At 48.4% G+C, this 17968-nt stretch overlaps 1 long non-coding RNA gene across 2 annotated transcripts in view; it reads right to left on the reverse strand.

Annotated features, from left to right (window-relative positions):
* The window catches only part of LOC140387733 (uncharacterized), a 118488-nt gene extending 102140 nt beyond the window's left edge, over positions 1 to 16348 (reverse strand). For both annotated transcript variants that reach the window (XR_011933984.1, XR_011933983.1), the window contains exons 1-2: positions 16221 to 16348; positions 6182 to 6242 (exon numbers count right to left, since the gene is read on the reverse strand). This is a non-coding gene — a long non-coding RNA (uncharacterized lncRNA). The remainder of the gene's footprint in view (positions 1 to 6181; positions 6243 to 16220) is intronic.
* Between the last annotated feature and the right edge of the window lie 1620 nt (positions 16349 to 17968).

Raw genomic sequence — 17968 nt, forward strand, 5'->3', positions numbered from 1 at the left:
AGACACCGCTCCCTGGATTTACCCGGCTTGCAAATCTCACAAGATCAAACACGATCTCGAGAGACGTTGCAATGTAAATCCTGTCCACAATGGGCGGGATTACTTTTTGACAAATCTGCATATTTGAGCGAGGCATATTCCCAACATGCGTGAGGCTTTGAGATTCAACCCCTTCGCCTCAGAGACCTCGGGCTAGCATTGGTCCTCACAAATGGGGACCAGACAGAATGGCACTTGTGGGGGGACTCCCAGGGGATTGATGGCCCCCTGCTGCATGCCCGTTGGGCAGGGTGGTGCCCTGGCACTACTGGTGCCACTTGAGCACCCTTGCAATGCCAGCCTGGCATCATGGCAATGCCACATGGTGCCAGCCTGGCACTGTCAAGGTGCCCAGATGGAATTGCCAGCTGGCATGGGCACTGCCAAGGTATCAGGTTAGCACTGCCAAGGTGCCAAGCTGGCATTTTGTTGCACATGCGTGATCAGGCCAATATGCCCTACAAGGGTGCTGGGGGGCTCGGGCGGTGGGGGGCGGGGGGAACCCTCCCATAGTATATTCGGGGGGGACCCTCCCATATATATTCGGGCTGGGGTAGCGAGATCAGGGATCATTTCGGGGGCCTTGGAGATCGGGACGCCATTTAAAAATGATGTCCCGATCTCTCGCTACACTGGGGAATTCTGGAGAGCGGAGGTCCCCATTATACAAAATGGGGCAATGTGCAGACTTGGCTGCGAGTTCCTCATTCATAGAATCATAGAATTTACAGTGCAGAAGGAGGCCATTCAGCCCATCGAGTCTGAAAACTCTTCCCTCTCCAGGCGGCAAGCGGCGGTGAATCCAGCTTCGGGAGAAATCGGGATCGGAACGGCACTGATCGTGTTCCGATGCTCGATCCCCCACTGGTGTCGGGATTGAGGTTCTTGCCCCGCGCTTGCATCATAAAGACCCATTTGCATTCTATTAACGGGCCGGGCACCTTATTCTCCGGACCCTCGTGTTTCTCTAGTTCTTTAGGCTGGAAATCACACGGGCAAGAATTGGTGCTGATCTTTACAATCATGTAACTGACACGGTGGATCTCACGGTGGGCCAAGGGAGTAACTCTTTAAGGGAGTTGCCCCCAAAGTCCATTGGAGGGCCATCCTCCCCCCCAATGCAATACCTGCCAACCCCACACACATGAGACCGCCCCACCAGAGACCCCTAATTAAAGAGACCCCACCCAGAGACTCCCTAATTTTAGATACCCCCCACCAGAGATCCCATAATTAATGAAACCTCCAATATAGACCCCTAATTAAAGGGCCATCTTCTCCCCCCTCACCCAGGGACCTCCCAGAAGAGAGAGCCCTGTTAGGAAGTGTCCCAGAAGAGCTACCTGTGTGGTAGCTAAAGAGCAGTCCACACAGAGGCAGTGAAAAAAAAAATCACTTTTTAAAAACTCATCTGTGCAATACACTTGCTGGCTCAGGCACAGGAAGCAGCACCTGTCAATTTCTAGAAAGAGAAAACCAGATAGCTGGGTTTAAATCCCCTCAAATCTTTGAATTGCTAGCCGTTCACTAATTTCTCTGTGATATCAATTTTACCAGGCTGTGATTGACAGCTTCCACACATCCCCAGCTGTCTGCATTGTTTCATTCATCTCCCTTCAGGCATGAGTGGCTTTGACTTAGTCAGTTGTGAAACTAACAGAAAGCACATAACTTTCTTTGATGTGGTCCAGGAGCTGTCAAAGAGTCTCGGGGGTTTCTTTAATTAGGGGGTCTCTTTAATTGGGGGTCTCAGGGGGGTCTCTTTAATTTGGGGGTCAAGGGTCTCTGGGGGGAGTATTGAGGCGGTTGGGTCACCCCTACACCAGAGTGGGGGGGTGGGGAAGAGTGACCCAGGAAATCACGGGGGGGGGGGGGGGCGTTGAATTGCTTTTCAGGGAGGAGGGGGGACTAGCCATTGGACCTCGTTATCGGGCCGCCCTCTCAAAATGGCAGACTGATTGTCGGATTCCCTAGTGAATCCCTCGCAATCTCCGGCATGCAAAAATTTTGTTATGAGCCAGGGTTTAGGGAACCCCAAAGTGTATCATGGAGTTCAACTTTTAATAGATTGTGGTATGGGGAGCACACGGCCCACTCTACAGGTGTGGTACAGCAGAAATGGAAAAGTATTTTTTAAAGCAAAACAATGTTTATTCTATGAACTCAAGTTAACCTTTTAAAACATACAGTGAACATCTTAGCAACCATTAATTCAAATACAACCCCCAAAGAATACAACACTAAGTAATGCTTAATAACTTCCCAAACAACATCCAGAAGACAGAAGAAACCCCTTTTAGCAGAAGCACATTAGGTTTACATTCACTACTGTGAACATTTATAATTCTGAATTCACCAAATGATCAAGAGATAGTCTTTTCATGGCAGAGAGATCAACAGTACACCTGCTCTGTTTAGCTTCAGCTCCAACACTGAACATGAAACTAAAACACACCCTGCAGCAAACAGCCTAAAATGAAAGTAAAAAGCTGACATACAGCCCAGCTCCACTCACTCTCTGACATCACTGCAGTAGTAAACACCCATTTCTTAAAGGTACTCACTACAGATATTTATATCCACACCCATTTATAAACACCCATTTCTTAAAGGTACTCTCACATGACAATTTGCCTGGCAAACGATTTGGAATCGCTTCCTGATTTGCGCTCTCAGTGTGTGCAAATTCAGGTACAATTGAGCTCTGGCGGGAGAACATAGGGCTGGATTGGCCAGCTCACAACTCAGGAAACTCCGGCGCCAATTTGGGTGCCACGCTCCGGTTAAAAATGGTGTCTCGATCACTCGCTACAACGGGGAGTTCCGGCAAGCAGACAGTACCAGGATCATAATGCTAGGGTGCCCAGGTGGCACTTTAAGGATGCCACTTTGGCAGTATCAGCATACCCAGGAGCCAGGCTGCTACCTTGCTGAATTATTACAGTGGGCATGCAGGCAACGGTGGCTGATTTATCATCACCCAATTTGTTAGGTTGGCAGGAGCTCAGCCTCCCCCCCCCCTGCCCCCATCTGAGGAGTTCCTCACCCACTCCGACTGCCCCGCTGCCAGTTTACACTCTAAGGAGTGTTAATTGGTATTAAGCAAGACTTTCGCCCTTCACTTGGGAAGATGTCCCGCCTTGGAGAACTGCCAACCATCTGAGTGGCCGGCAACCCTCCAGTCCCACTACAGTGACGGGAAGAAGAGCTGCATGGAGCTGTCTGAGACCAAGGGCAGAATTCTCCCATTTGCTGACAAAATGCTGTGGTACAGCCGACGACATAGAATGCTTCCTATTGCTACAACTGGCGGGAAAACACGTCAAACCTTCCAGCCCTGTCTCATTGATTATGCGTGCGAGTGTTTCACGCCGTGTTCAGTGGTGGGACAGGCCTGCATGCCACGTGGTCCACCATCCTATCCAGGTGTTGTATTAAAAAGGTACCCAACATCACTGAGCCACAATTCAAGAAAGAAAGTGGACTTCTGGAAATGAAGATAGATCTCTTGGAGCTCATTTCTGCAGAGGTCTGTGGAGGTCAAGGGTATCAGGGGTTATGGGGAGAAGGCAGGAGAATGGGGATGAGAAACATATCAGCCATAATCAAATGGCGGAGCAGGCATGAGAGGTCGAATGGCCTAATTCTAAAGAATTTTAATCTTTATTATTGTCACAAGTAGGCCTACATTAACAGTGCAATGAAGTTACTGTGAAAATCCACTAGTTGCCACAGTCCGGCGCCTGTTCAGGTACACTGAGGGATAATTCAGAATGTTCAATTCACTTAACAAGCATGTCTTTCGGGACTTGTGGGAGGAAACCAGAGCACCCGGAGGAAACCCACACAGACACGGGGAGAACATGCAGACTCTACACAGACAGTGACCCAAGCCGGGAATCGAACCCGGGATCCTGGCGCTGTGAAGCAACAGTGCTAACCACTGTGCTAACGTGCCACCCTTGTCCTTTCTCTCATGGTCACTCTGAGACTGGAAGATGCACAGCCTGAGGAAGAAGATGGGTCTATAGGAAGATTCTGAGGCTGGAAGGTGGACCCCTCCAGGACACCGAACCTGGAAGGATCACATGTAGATGCTCCCCCGACCCACTGCTGTGGTGTCCCAGGGTCCAGGGCTACAGGCTGCCTCCATCCTGAACTCCAGAGGCAGCCTCAGGCACTGTTCATATGAGCCCAGACATATGCACGGCACGTTGTTCCGGAGATATTTCACACCGGTGTGTTCTCCCGCCGCCACCATGGAGAATCTGCATGGGGGAGTCTGGCCTACAACTGCATCCCATTAAGGGGATACAAATTAGGTTCACACCAGCCTCTGGCAGGTTTTCTGACCCACCATCGTGGGCACCAGCCAAAGATCCCGCGATAAACTCACGTTGGTGTGAAACCAATTTCTGGGTCTCCCGCCATATTCTCCCACTATGTCCGCCATCGAAAACGCCGGTGGGAACTTGGGAGAATTCCGCTCAAAGTCCCAAGAACCGGAGTCCCACCTAAGTGTAAGGAGTAGGAGGGTGGTGAGGGTAGGGAAGGCCTTTGGGGTTGTGTTGGGGGCAATTGGGGTCTTGGGGGATAAGCGAGGTCACCAGGCCTTCTTCAGAGGAGGACACCCCCAGTCAGATGGGAGTTTCATCACCCGAGATCCAAATTGCTTTCTTTCCGGCTTTCCCCACAGAGCCTCAGTCCATCCAGCAGCCTTAAAATAAAGGCTGGGTGAGAAATGGCCCTAAAGTGACCATTAATTGACCACCTAAGGGCCTCAATTGGGGCGACGGTGGGCTTCCCATCTGATGCCTTACCCACCCCTGTGTAAAATGGCTGTGAGTTTGGGGCGGGCGAGAACCCGGAGGGAATTCCGTCTCTGCAATTTCTCGCTCCCTGCCCCTTCCCCCTCCACCCACCTAAGAGCCCACTGTGGGGAGAGTATAAAATTCCTGCCCATGTCTGGACCTACTTAAAACGTCAAGGTAAAATATGTGATGTGAATAGAAATGGGAAAGTTCCAGAAACAAAGGAAAAATGTGAGACCATCTGCTCTATTAATGCTAACCCACCCAACACCATGGGAATGGTTTGAATAAATGTGTATTTGAAAACGTTTCTTTAATATTTCTCTGGCTCAAATAGCATGAAGATTGCACGAGCAATGGAAACTATGAGGTTGTTCTTTCTTTTAATGAATTTTAAACCTTTTTTTTAATATAGTAGGACTGCATCTCAAATGTTTGTTTTTTCTCAAGGTTGAACACTTTACTTCTGTGAGACATCCTACCCAGTTGCCTGGCTCAGATCCGATTCAATCATTACACATGTGGCTGGCAGATTTGGGTGCCAGCCAGCACTGGGCCTCCAGCCCATAGCCACATGGGGGAACGGCTGATATCTTGATTGCAAGGCCACTTCACTTCAACCTGTTTTTAACAAATTCAGTTAGTCCAAAAAAACCTTTTTGAAACAATTCCGTCTGTGCTAAATTTTATTTTCAGTATTTCTACTTTATCAAATTTCCTTTATTGTTCCTAGACTGACTGTCTTCAGAGGTGCAAAGCAGTGGAGACTGCAGCCAGTCTTAAATTGCCCAATATTTTAAAAACATTCTCAGCAGACTAGGATATAAACACAGAAGTGGTGAGCATGAACCTTAGGAATATTAAGATCATTTCCATTTTCAGATTAAAGGAATATTTTGAAAATGTCTCACAAACATTGACAGAACCTTTAGGCCTCTTCAAGCATATTTTGACAGGTTTAGTTCTTGTGAATTACCAGAAGAATTACAGGTGGGTAAAGAGCAGATTTAATTGACGAAAGGACAAAATGGCTCTCAAATAGTTTTTGTTTCCTTATACTATTGGATTTGTTTAATGGTTATATTTAGCCAGAATTGCGGAGTTGTTGCCCAACCTTCCCGAATCATAGAAAAATGTGACAAAATTAAGCATTTTCTCTTCAAACACAAGCTGTCATTTCAATACTACTCCACCTCATTCACTAACTCGTGCCTTTGTTGTGGCCTGCTTTCAAGATCCAAAGGACTGACGAACCACTGAACTCAAATCTCGCCCCAGTGCTTTTAGGTTATTCGTTCTTTTAAAACTTAACACTCTTTTAGAAGACTTACTTCCTAAACGATCACTCATTCTGTGGGAATTCTTCATTCCCTCTTCAGATCTGTACTCCATCTGAAAGAGACAACAGAGCTGAATAGCATTGAAACAAATGCCAACTATTCTGACCCTGGGGCAATACTTGACGTACCATTCCCATGTTGCAGCTTTGCCATAATCTAACAAAATACTCTGGAGCTGATTTGTCCTCTGCTGGAGCAAACAAACTACAGGTGTATAAATAGCTTCATAACCATTCCAAGGAACATAAGTATCACACAGCCTGAAGGAGCTGCAGCATGAAAAGTTTTCTGGTAATAACCTCTAACTAGGTTTTGTTCTTTTTCAATTTACCAGAAGGTACTGTTGTTCTAGGAACCGTTCCAACTATAATCACGGCTCCATAATCCAACCGCATTTGTCATAAGTAAATTGTGTTGGATAAACAAGGCGGCAGGAATATGGTCTACATTTGCAGATGTGACTCTGTAATATAAGCCTTATTTATTTTTGTCTAAGTATGGCCTGTATAGACGTAGACTAAAAAGCGCCTGCATTTCTCTCTTTAAAAAGGTAAAAGTCAGCAAACTGGGGACAGGGGAAAGGATTATGAATGTAGTACATGCAAAATAATAACTGGGGCTGCCACAAGTATTAACATAGCTTCAAATTTCTTTATAATTTAGTTTATGGCTTTTGTTTTGATTTTCTAAATAATGCACATGAATAGGATACATTCTATCCGTGGAAACATTAACTATAATTTTAGTGTGAATTAGGCACATTTTTCTCGTCCAATGCTATTGGTATTTTTATGAATATATTACTATCAATTCACTGGTCACACTAAGGATCAATCTCTTTGCTAAATGTTCGAATAGGAAATGAAATGGTGTGAGTGTGTAGTTGGACAAATTAATTTTTCATTTGCAGAAAACTTCACAATTCCTAATTTAACATTCCTGAAAGAAATTCTGACCACATATTGCATTCTTGTCTCAGCCAGGTTAAAGTAAGCACCAAAAATACCAGCTCCAAACGTGCAAGCATTGTGCTTGTATTTCATTCTGGCATTAAGGAATTGATTAAAGAGCCATATGACGAGGGAGAGAAATGGGACCGTAATGATTATTCACATTAATAATAAATAAAAACCAAACATGAAGTTCTTTCATGGTTTTTGGCAAGACAGGGGCAATAATCAATAACAAAAATAATATAGCACAATAGTGATGCAAGCAATGTCTAGTTTAGCAGATGGCGAACAAAATGTTTCCAGCGATAATTAGCTAATAAATTCAGCATTAATGAATACATATGAACTTCTAGTTTCTCCGGTCTGGGTAAAATCATTAACATGTCAATTCTGCCAGTAAACAGAACAACAGGAGATACAGCTAATAAAATTAAATATCTGGAAGGAGCTGAGTGTGCAGTATCTGTATTGAGTCACAAATTAACACTCCTTATTCCAGCTTGAAAGCAAAGTTAGGAAAAATCTCAAGTGGTTAGCACATGCGCCGCATGTAGCTTTCAACTTTTGTGGGACACAATAACTGGTTGGGTTAGATTCGGAGTTCATTCACAGCCACGCCCTGAAGGTACGCACCGGGCACCCAATCCACCACTGCCTGTTGAATGTTATTCCTCCTGTATTCTTTTAAAGATTAGTGATTTATTCACAATAGATGCAATTGAAGAAGTATATTTAACTGGATAGCAATATAATAATAGTTTACAAATTCCAACAAAATTTAGGCTCAACATGTTGAACATACAAGATAAATTTGCCAGTCTTTTACTAGCAATCCCACCAGAGTTAGGTGACTTGGTTTATGTAGTCGAAGGACAGGAAGGTTTTTTTCATTTATCCCTGTCTGGTTAGTTATAAAAAGTGGATTCGGGCGGCACGGTGGCAAAGTGGTTAGCACAGCTGCCTATGGCACTGAGAGCCCGGGTTCGATCCCGGCCCTGGGTCACTGTCCGCGTGGAGTTAGCACATTCGCCCCGTGTCTGCATGGGTTTCACCCCCACTATCCAGGTTAGGTGGATTGGCCATGCTAAATTGCCCCTTAATTGGAAAAAAAATAATTGTGTACTCTAAATTTATTTAAGGAAATGTGGATTCAGGGTCTACAAAAGAGAGACAACATTGGAAGTAAGTATTTAATTGACTGCAAAGCGCTTTGGAGCATCTTGAGGATGTGAAATATGCTATATAAATTCACATCTTTCTTCGACATATTTAAGTGCTGTCAGGCAGCCTGTAAGCTGATTGAGTAGCACTAATGTGAGAACTTGATTACTCAAAATTACCCAAAATTGGTCACATTAGAACATCTGCACAGAACAAAGAAAAAATCTGAATGTTTCATCAAAGTTTAAGTTTCAAACTATATTCCAAACTTTTTTTCAGTTATGCCATCTATTAAAGGTGTTTCTAAAAAAAAAGGTTCTGTGTCTGGAACGCTACGCTTCAGATTAAGACAGGATGTGTTCTAAGTATAAACCCTAATTTATCATTTTTAGTGCCAGCTGCTGCTCGCTGACTTTTAGCATAGCCAGTCTGTACAAGTCCAGCAGGGGATTAAGACCCAATAAGATCATATGTAGTAAAATGAAATGATGAATTTTATCTGGGTTATGACTGGTAGAGGTTACTGAGGTTTGTCTCAATGATATCAGTGTGTATGTACATTGAGAATATCATACGCACTTGAGGAGATTTAGATACTGTGTAGCAGTAATCTACTCAACAGCATCTACAGCTAAAATTTTCATCTTGCTGGTGTACTTTACAAGTATTACTTAGAATCAGGATTGCAGAAATTGTAAAAAAAAATTGAAACCAAAGTCTATGTGCAAAATGAACTGAAAGAGGAAATATATAAATACACAGGGCGGAGGGCGGCACTGGGACTACGGCGCTGAGGACCCGGGTTCGAATCCCGGCCCTGCGTCACTGTCCGTGTGGAGTTTGCACATTCTCCTCGTGTCTGCGTGGGTTTCACCCCCATAACCCAAAATGTGCAGGTTAGGTGGATTGGCCACGCTAAATTGCCCCTTCATTGGAAAAAAATAATTGGGTACTCTAAATTTATAATTAATAAATAAATACACAAGGCGGGATTCTCCATTTGAGTGCTGACACCAATGCAGAATTCATGGAGTTCCACGACAGCGAAACTGGTGCCGCACCTGCACCAATTCCGCCACTGTTAATGGGCTAGCACCGGCACCACGTGGAACACAATTTATTCCAATGAGAAACGGTGCAAGATTCGCCGGTTTCATGACTGACAACCAGGAGGCTGACAAGTAGCAGCCGCATTTACACTCTTCACTCCCCACACACACCATTCCAGCCAACAAAATGGCAACAAGATGCGCTGCCCCAAGATTCACCAACGCTGAGCTGGAGACCTTCCTGGATACGGTGGAGGGGAGGGGGATGACCCTGTACTCCAGCCTGGGAAGGAGACTGCCAGCCGCAGGAATTCGCCGTCCCAGGGTGCAGGTGGCAGAGGCGGTCAGCACCGTGGGCAACACTATCCAGTCCGGCCAGCAGTGCTGAAAAAACTGCATGGCCTCCTCAAGGTGGCCAGGGTGAGTAGGCAGTCCCTGGCACTAACCCCGCCTCACACGCCCGTAACCACCCCCCCCCACCCATATGGCCACCATGGCCGGGTGCCCTGGCCACTGAGGCCACCAGCTGCCCACCCCCTGGGCTGCATGCATCGGACTGTCTAACATTGTCATTTTCTGTTTCTCCCACCCCTCCCAGGAGAAAGCCGCCCACAACCGTCGGGAATGGGAAAAGGCAGGAGGGGGGACCATCAGACCTGCAGTCCATCACCGTGGCCCTGGATGTGGTCGATGGCCCGGAGGAAAGGGACGTTGCCGAGGTGGAGTTTGGCCGTGGGCGAGGAAGTAAGACTCTGCTTAGTGACATGTGTGCCAACCCCCTCCAACATCACCGCCACACCACCCTCACCCCCACACCACTCTCACCCTACATCACCCTCACAACATCCTCACCCTACACCACTCTACCCCCTCACCCTACGCCACCCCCACCCTCACCACTCCCCACCTACACGCTCACCCCCACTGCCCCCCCGGCCCGCGGTCTAATCTTCCATCATATCTTGTGTCTTGCAGGAGCTGCTGGAGATGGGACGGGTCCATCTGATGTCCCCCGCTCACAGCCAGTGGCGCAGACGCAGAGGGAGATGGCCCAGTCCCAGAGGGAGATGCCGCAATCACTGGCTGATGTGACACAAACCTAGAAGGTCATGGCACAGTCAATGGGTGATATGGCGCAGTCCCAGGCGGAGATGGTCCACTCCTTGTGCTCCATGGCCGTGAGCATGTGAAATCTGGCCAAGACCAGATTAGGCCTCCAGGACTGGCAGCGCCTGGTGGCGGGGAAGCCTCAGATAATAGCTCCACTCACAGCCCCGTCCCATGGAGTAGCCAAGGGGCCATCGGGCACCCTGAGGGAAGAGGAGGTGATGGGGCCCTTGCCAGTGACTTCCGCAAAGGAGGTGCCGAAACACCGCAGCACCACGGACACCCCCCTCATCTGCTGGGCAATGGGTAGAACAGGGCAGCACCACACCACCTGGGACATCCGAGCAGCAGCTGGGCCCATCCAGGCCTGGTCGCCATAGAAGACGCCAGCCAACGGGGACCCAGGTCACAGGGTGGAAATCACGGGGTGATCGCCTCCACACCTGATGTAGCATCTGGGAACCCACCTAGATGTAGCTTTAGGGCCCGTAAGGCCTGCAAGTTAGACACCAGTTAAGTTGGCACAGGTGCAGGGCACAGTTTAGTTCTAGGGGCCAGGGCACGTATATTTATATATTTGTGCAAATTAAACACCTGTTACCACTGTTACAACCTGCCTCGGTGCTCTGTCAGAAGGATATTAGGGGTGGACTGGTCTGGGTTGGCCAGAGAGGAGGTGCGGGGAACGAAGGGGTCGACCCTGTGGGTGGCCCGTGCTCCACCCACCCCCCCCCCCGCACCAACTGTCACCACCAACGTCACCCCAGAGATCCCATGGCACCATGTGATGAAATGACCAGCTCGCATGCAGTGTTCACCCAGGTGGACGGTGGAAAGTGAAACCATGTGCAGGAATTAGACGTTGTCATACGATGCGGAGCCTCAGAGATCATCGCAGAGCCGATTGTCATCATCCTCCATCCCATGGACCATATCCGCTGTTACTGCCAACCCCGAGGCCACACCCCATAGTGCGGCAGGTATGTATCACAGAAGGGGTTGCAGCCAGGGTGGGTGGCCGTAGGGGGGGTGGGCTGCTGTGTCAGTGCCCCTGGCCAATACCGCCCCCCTCCTCCCCCCAGTTGGTGAACCTGGAGGCGATTAGAGCATCCGGTGCGTATTGGCCCTTGCGCCCACATTGTGCAGTCTCCTTTGCCTGCCTGGGCCCCATATATTGCCCAAATCCGCCCTCCGCACATCCTCCGCGTCGGTCAAGGCCTGCCGTTCCTCCTGCTCTTCCAGCACATCACCCCTCTGCTCCGTGATGTTGTGCAGCAGGCCGTCATGATGTGGGCAACCCTCTTAACGTCATACTGGAGGGCCCCTCCAGAGCGGTCCAAGCACCTAAACCGTATCTTCAGGTGGTCGAAGCACTGCTCGATCACGCTCCTGGTCACTGTATGGACATCGTATTGGTGGGTCTCTGTGCATCTGTGATCTCCAGATCGGTATCACCAGCTACGACCGCAGTGGATAGCCCCTGTCGCCCAGGAGCCAACCCCCCCGCAGTCGGCAGGGAGCGTCTTGAACATGTCAGGAATCATCGAGTGTGCCAGCATGTAGATGTCGTGCATAGTGCCCGGGTATCAGGCACAGACGTGCATGCTGTGCAGCTGATGGTCACATATCACCTGCACATTCAGTGAGTGGAACCACTTTCAGTTTGTGTAGCACGGACTGTCATCTGCAGGTGCTCGTAAGGGGATGTGCATTCTGTCTATCGCCCCCTGGATCAGGGCTTCCCGTTGATGACAGCGAACCCCGCTGCTCGGGCATCCTAGTTGGCTAGGCCCCGTTTGAAGTGGATGTATTGTGCCGCCTGGGCGTACAGGGCCTCCATGATGGCGTGGATACACCTGTGCACCGAGGTCAGTGAGATCCCGGACAGGTCCCCATTCGGCGCCTGGAAGGAACCTGTGGCGTAAAAGTTCAGAGTGACGGTCACATTGACGGTCACTGAGAGCGGGTGTCCACCCCCATATCCCCACAGTGCAGGTGTGCCATGATCTGGCAGCTTTGTCGCATTGTCTTTCTGCTCAGCTGGCACCTTCGACGGTCTGTCCGGTCCAGCAGGTCCTCGAATGATAGGTGCTGCCAGTACACACGAGGCCTCATGCGGCACTTCCTTGGCACCTCCTCCTTGGCCTGTTGGGTCAGTGGGGCGTGCCGCAAGATGGCTTCCTTGCAGCTTGCAGTAATGGTGGTCCATGTCTGGACACCACTCCGGTCCTGGGGGGTGTCACCCTGGCCACACGGCCTGTTCTCCCATCACCCCGCTCCCCCAGCCCTGGCAGGGCTCCCTCACCACAGCCAGCCTGGACAGTGTCCTTCCCGGCAAACCACAGTCGCGCCTCTCTGTGTCCTACCTGCTGTCTCTCCCTCAGCAGCCACAACGCCGGTTTCATGATTTTTAAAAGCACAAGTGAACCACGCCATCGGGAACTCATCGGTGGAGGAGATTCACGGAGGCCCCGGAATATATCGGGTCAGGCCTCGTAATGATATGCAAACGGCGATTACTGTATGTGTGTTCCAGAATGCAATGACGCTGCTGTCAAGGTGACAGAGAACTGTGATTTGGCATCAAACCGGCGCCCACTGCGATTTTGGCGCCAGAACCGATTCTCCGCCCTATCGCGTTTCGCGATTTCGGCATCAACCAACGTGGAATCCTGCCCACAATGTCCAGATCTTCTGGGTGTTCTGCTGGACATCCAGTGGCAATTTATTAGAAACTACTAGGAATCTAGTTGTGCTGGGTCCCTACTGAATCCAGATTTCCTCGTTGGTGTTATAAAGGATGGAGCCTCTGTCTATCCACAAAAATGTTAATAGGAGTCGGCCTCAGGATTCAGATACCTTACATTGGTAGTTTCTGCTCCCATGGTATAGTACAGGATTCAATGCCAGTACGCCGTTCCATATGCACTCACAACAGTATAAAATGGGCATCATGGCTGCTAATTGTGACAGAGAAGGCATTAAGAATTAAAAGGTGCTGGACGGCAAAAGGCCTAGAAATTCAGGTGCAGCCATTATATGGATGTGCAGGGATCAATTGCTCCACATAGGTGGCCAAGACTGCAAAGGACCTGATATTGGGCCTTACAGGCCTAATTTCCAATGAACAATGAACAGTAGCAATTCACTGGTGGTGGCATTGAAGGTCAAGGTGATACCAACAGTGGCGCTCAGGTCAATAATGAACAAGGGTGACTGCATCAGGCTGTGTTTGCGAAGGAGGGGGCTTTCAAGGAGGGAAACATCAAGTTGGGAAGGAAGTGTGGGCCAAGGGGTGGTGGCTGGGGCATAGGTGGTAAATTGGGCTCTGGTTGACTACACATTGTGATAATCGAGGGGAGGTGGCAGCAGCAATAGGAGGAGGCTGCGCACTTTGAATGTGGAACTGGCAAGAGCAGGATTTTGGTTTAGGTAAATATATTTTACAACCTTACCTTGTTGTTTGCAGCCTGCAGTCATTCCTTTAAGAACCACTCCTCAGGCTGCCTGCTGACCTGAATTTTCAGAATGCAGCCTGTGCCATCTGGTTTAGCACAAACAAATCTTACAATCTGAACTTTAAGCAAGCATTAGGCTCCTTTACCTGCAAAGGCCCTCAGCCTTGTTTCAGACATGGGCACTGCATGACGATTTTTTTAACATGACAAAATGACTCACTTGTGACTCATAATAAGCATTCGCTTCCTGCCCAACATGTTGGTGGCTTAGGAGCATGTTTAGCACCTGGGAAACACACTCTGCATGGCTGAATCTCGTGACCAGTTTTCATAAATCCTTTTAGCAGCTTCCTTCCCATAATTTGTGTTGCATATTTTTGTTTTTCCCAATTACTTTCTCTTCGGGTGGCACGGTGGCACAGTGGTTAGCACTGCTGCCTACGGCGCTGAGGACCTGTGTTCAACCCCGGCCCCGGGTCACTGTCCGTGTGGAGTTTGCACATTCTCTCCATGTCCGCGTGGGTTTCATCCCCTCAACCCAAAGATGTGCAGGTTAGGTGGATTGCCCACACTAAATTGCCCCTTAATTGGAAAACACAATAATTGGGTACTCTAAATTTATTTTAAAAAGGAAAAAAAAAATTACTTTCCCTTCTATTTTTGTGCAATTTGCTGAAGAACTGCTAATTTTCCTTCTCTCTCCTTATTTCAACAAGTGCAGAATGTCTTTTCCTTGATCTTTCTTGGAAGAAGAGACGGAAGAACATAATGCTAGGCTGGTGAGGTTGCACCAGAGGCTTATGACATCCAGTCACTGGTACCCCCGCATTATAGTGTACAGGTCAGAGCTGTTACTTACCTGCATCTCACTGAACAGCTGGACTTATGGCAGCTTCGTATCCCAAGGAAGCCATCGTTGAATAGTATCACAAGCTACAAGGAGACTGTAACTCATCTCCACTGCAGGCAAACGTCTGCTGGTTCCTCTTAAAGTCACTACCACTCTTCATTTCTATCCTACTGGGTGATTTTAGGCCACAATTGGCAATATCGGCATGAAAATCCTGACTGAAAGAATTCTAATTGTGAATTGTGGGGAAGGTGAAACACAAAGATGGACGGTCAGTGTAATATCACGTACGGGACTTACGGAATGAGTATCTGTGACGTCGTTCTCGCGGAGTAGGAGTTACTCCACCGAGGGACGGGGAACACAATCTAGCATTGTATAAAAGGTCAGCCAGTAAGGCATCGACCAGAAAGAGACCCGGTAGGAATCTACCGGGAAGTGAATACATTATTGTAAATAAATCAAAGTTCTTTATTTTACTCGGTGTAGACCCCCGTGCCCCATCAAAGTAATGAAAAAGGCCTTGAGCTGCGAAAATGTAAGGATTGCTCATGGCATTTGACATGTTAATTAGTTGTGTTCTTATAAATGTATAATTATGTTGACATTGGTGTTTCTATATATTAGAAGTGAATAGAAATAAATATGTGAAAATTCTGTGCAATATGAACTGGTGGTTTGGTAAGCATTGCATTGATCCATTTATGCTGAATTTTAACATCTTTTCTAAACTGTATATAATTGCACCTGCACTCGTATTCATGTCGATTTAGTACAGCTATGTTTCAGAAATACTCATTAAAATTTCAAAAAATAACAATTATAGTGTGAACAAATTACAATTATTTTATTAAAAAGGTACTTCTGGCTTTTGAGTTATGGAGAAAGCCTTTTTCTATGATTGATGCAGTAAGTATTTGAAAATTATGTCTAATTACCATACTAATAATATTGTTCCACGTTGAAAAGTGGACACCACGCAGCATTCCAAGTTAGCGGGATTCTCCGTTCCGGCAGCCAGCCAATGGGGTTTCCCATTGTGGCCATCCCACGCCGTCGGAAAATCCGCGAGCGTGAGTGCGCTGCCGGCGAAACGGAGGATCCCACCGACGGCGGATCCAGCTGATTGTTTTTTTTCCTCTTCCTCGCCTCAGCTACAGATACACAATACAAATGGATGTTGGCTCTGATCCTGATTCGCAAAACACTATGGCATAACTGGTAAGCTGGACTTGAACAGTACAGCAATAAAATATCGCTTTGTTCATTCAGCAGAGTTCACATTGTAATTTTTCAAAATAAAACTCTTAAACTGCAATTTTGCAACAACTGCTTTTTGTCAGACACTATTGATTTTAACTAATAATTGTGGACTGTAGCTTTAAGTTGATGGTTCATTGAAAACATTCATTATAAATCTGTATAATTTAACAATAAAAGGCAACTAATTACCTGTATTTGATATGTTTAATTTTTCTCTGTATGGCCTCTTGAATTGATGCAACTTCTGTAATTTCTTTACTAATTCACCATAACAGACATGAACAGATCGAAGCAGGCAGCTGGTCTGCTGTCTGCGAGGTAACATGAACTGCCTGGATATTTTTCACTTGCAGTAACTATTTTCTTGCCTGCCATGCAAAGAAACATAGGGCGAGATTCTCCTGTAAAACATTTCGAAATGTGGTAGTGAGCGGGAACTGCCGTGAGCTTTCCGGCGCTTCGCCCAGCGAGGCTGGCAACGCTATTTAACGTTAATTAGACCACTTAACGAGGCCAGATGGGCTTCTCACCATAAATGAAAGCTCGCCAGCCCCCTGCTAACAAGGGCGAGCAGCACGTAAACAGCACTTGCTCTGCCAACCCCAGCCAGCTCACAACAATGGCGCCCAGGAGAGAGGCCCAAGATTCGGGGACATTGATCTGCGGAGGCTCCTAGATGCAGTGGGGGCCAGGAGGGATGTCCTATTCCCCCAAGGGTCCCAGGGGGTCAGCCACAAGGCAGCCAGTGCTGCCTGGGATGAGGTGGCGGAAGCTGTGAGCGTCGGGTGTGTGACCAGGAGAAGTGGCATTCAGTGCCTGAGAAAGATCAATGATCTACACTGGGCAACACCATCTCGTCTCCCAGGAGAACACCTCAGAGGACAGCTCTGAGGAAGACACGATCGATGCACCACAGCTGTCATCCCCATCCTCCACGAGCGCAGATACATTGACCTCAGTGGGAAATGTTAGTGGTCAGGCTTCTCGGGCAGAATCTGGTGAGCACCAGGTGGAGGCAGGTACCCCAGGCGAGACAGCAGTCAAGGTCTGCTGGACCCCAGGACCCAGCTGGGTCCCAGCCTGATGCTGAGCCTATTGAAGATGTAATCCTGGCACAGATGGAGACGTTAGGGTGTGGTGAGGACATTCAGAGGAAGATGTCAGAGACAGTCCATCAGATACATGGCCGATTGGAGCAGTACCAGAGCCTACGGGTGCAGGAGATGTTGCCAGCAATGACTGGCACCGAGGTCAACGCTGCTAGAGTGGTACCCACAGTGGAGAGCCTATGAGCTAATGGCATAGACTGAGGAGCACTGGTGCTCAGCTCTCTGCAGGTTATCATCACCCCCATGCCCCTGACGACCTGCTGAGGGTGCCAACACAGTCCCAGCACCATGAAATAATGTGACTTAGACCCTGGAAGGGTGGAAGATGGGGGTGAGGGGTGGGTAAGATAGCGATGACGGACCTAAGTGAATCGGGCGAGTATGAAGGACTCTCTGGATCTCCGGGCTTGCCGGACCCTCACCACTGCCGCCTGTCCTGCAGTCTCCAGCTGGTTATCCAGTTCCTCCCTGGGCTTGTCCTCCAGCACCTGCTGGTCCGCCCCGCCTCATAAATTTCAACCTCATCCTTCTCCTCCTCCTTGGAGTGCGCACATGGTCCTTATCACCAACCTCCAGCATGTCGCCCCGCTGCTTTGTCAGGTTGTGGAGGGCACAGCAGGCCATCACAAAGCTGGCGAGCCACTGGGGGTGAGGGGTGTACTGGAGTGCACCACCGGAGCGCTCGAGGCATCGTAACCGAATTTTGAGCAGTGCGATACACTGCTCAATCACAGTCTGAGTGGCCACATCGGCCTCATTGTACCGGGTCTCTGCTTCGGCGCCATACTGGCATCCTTAGCCAGGTCCTCACCGGGTACTGCTTTTCCC

Source organism: Scyliorhinus torazame, chromosome 13, assembly GCF_047496885.1.
Source record: "Scyliorhinus torazame isolate Kashiwa2021f chromosome 13, sScyTor2.1, whole genome shotgun sequence".
NCBI lineage: Eukaryota > Metazoa > Chordata > Chondrichthyes > Carcharhiniformes > Scyliorhinidae > Scyliorhinus > Scyliorhinus torazame.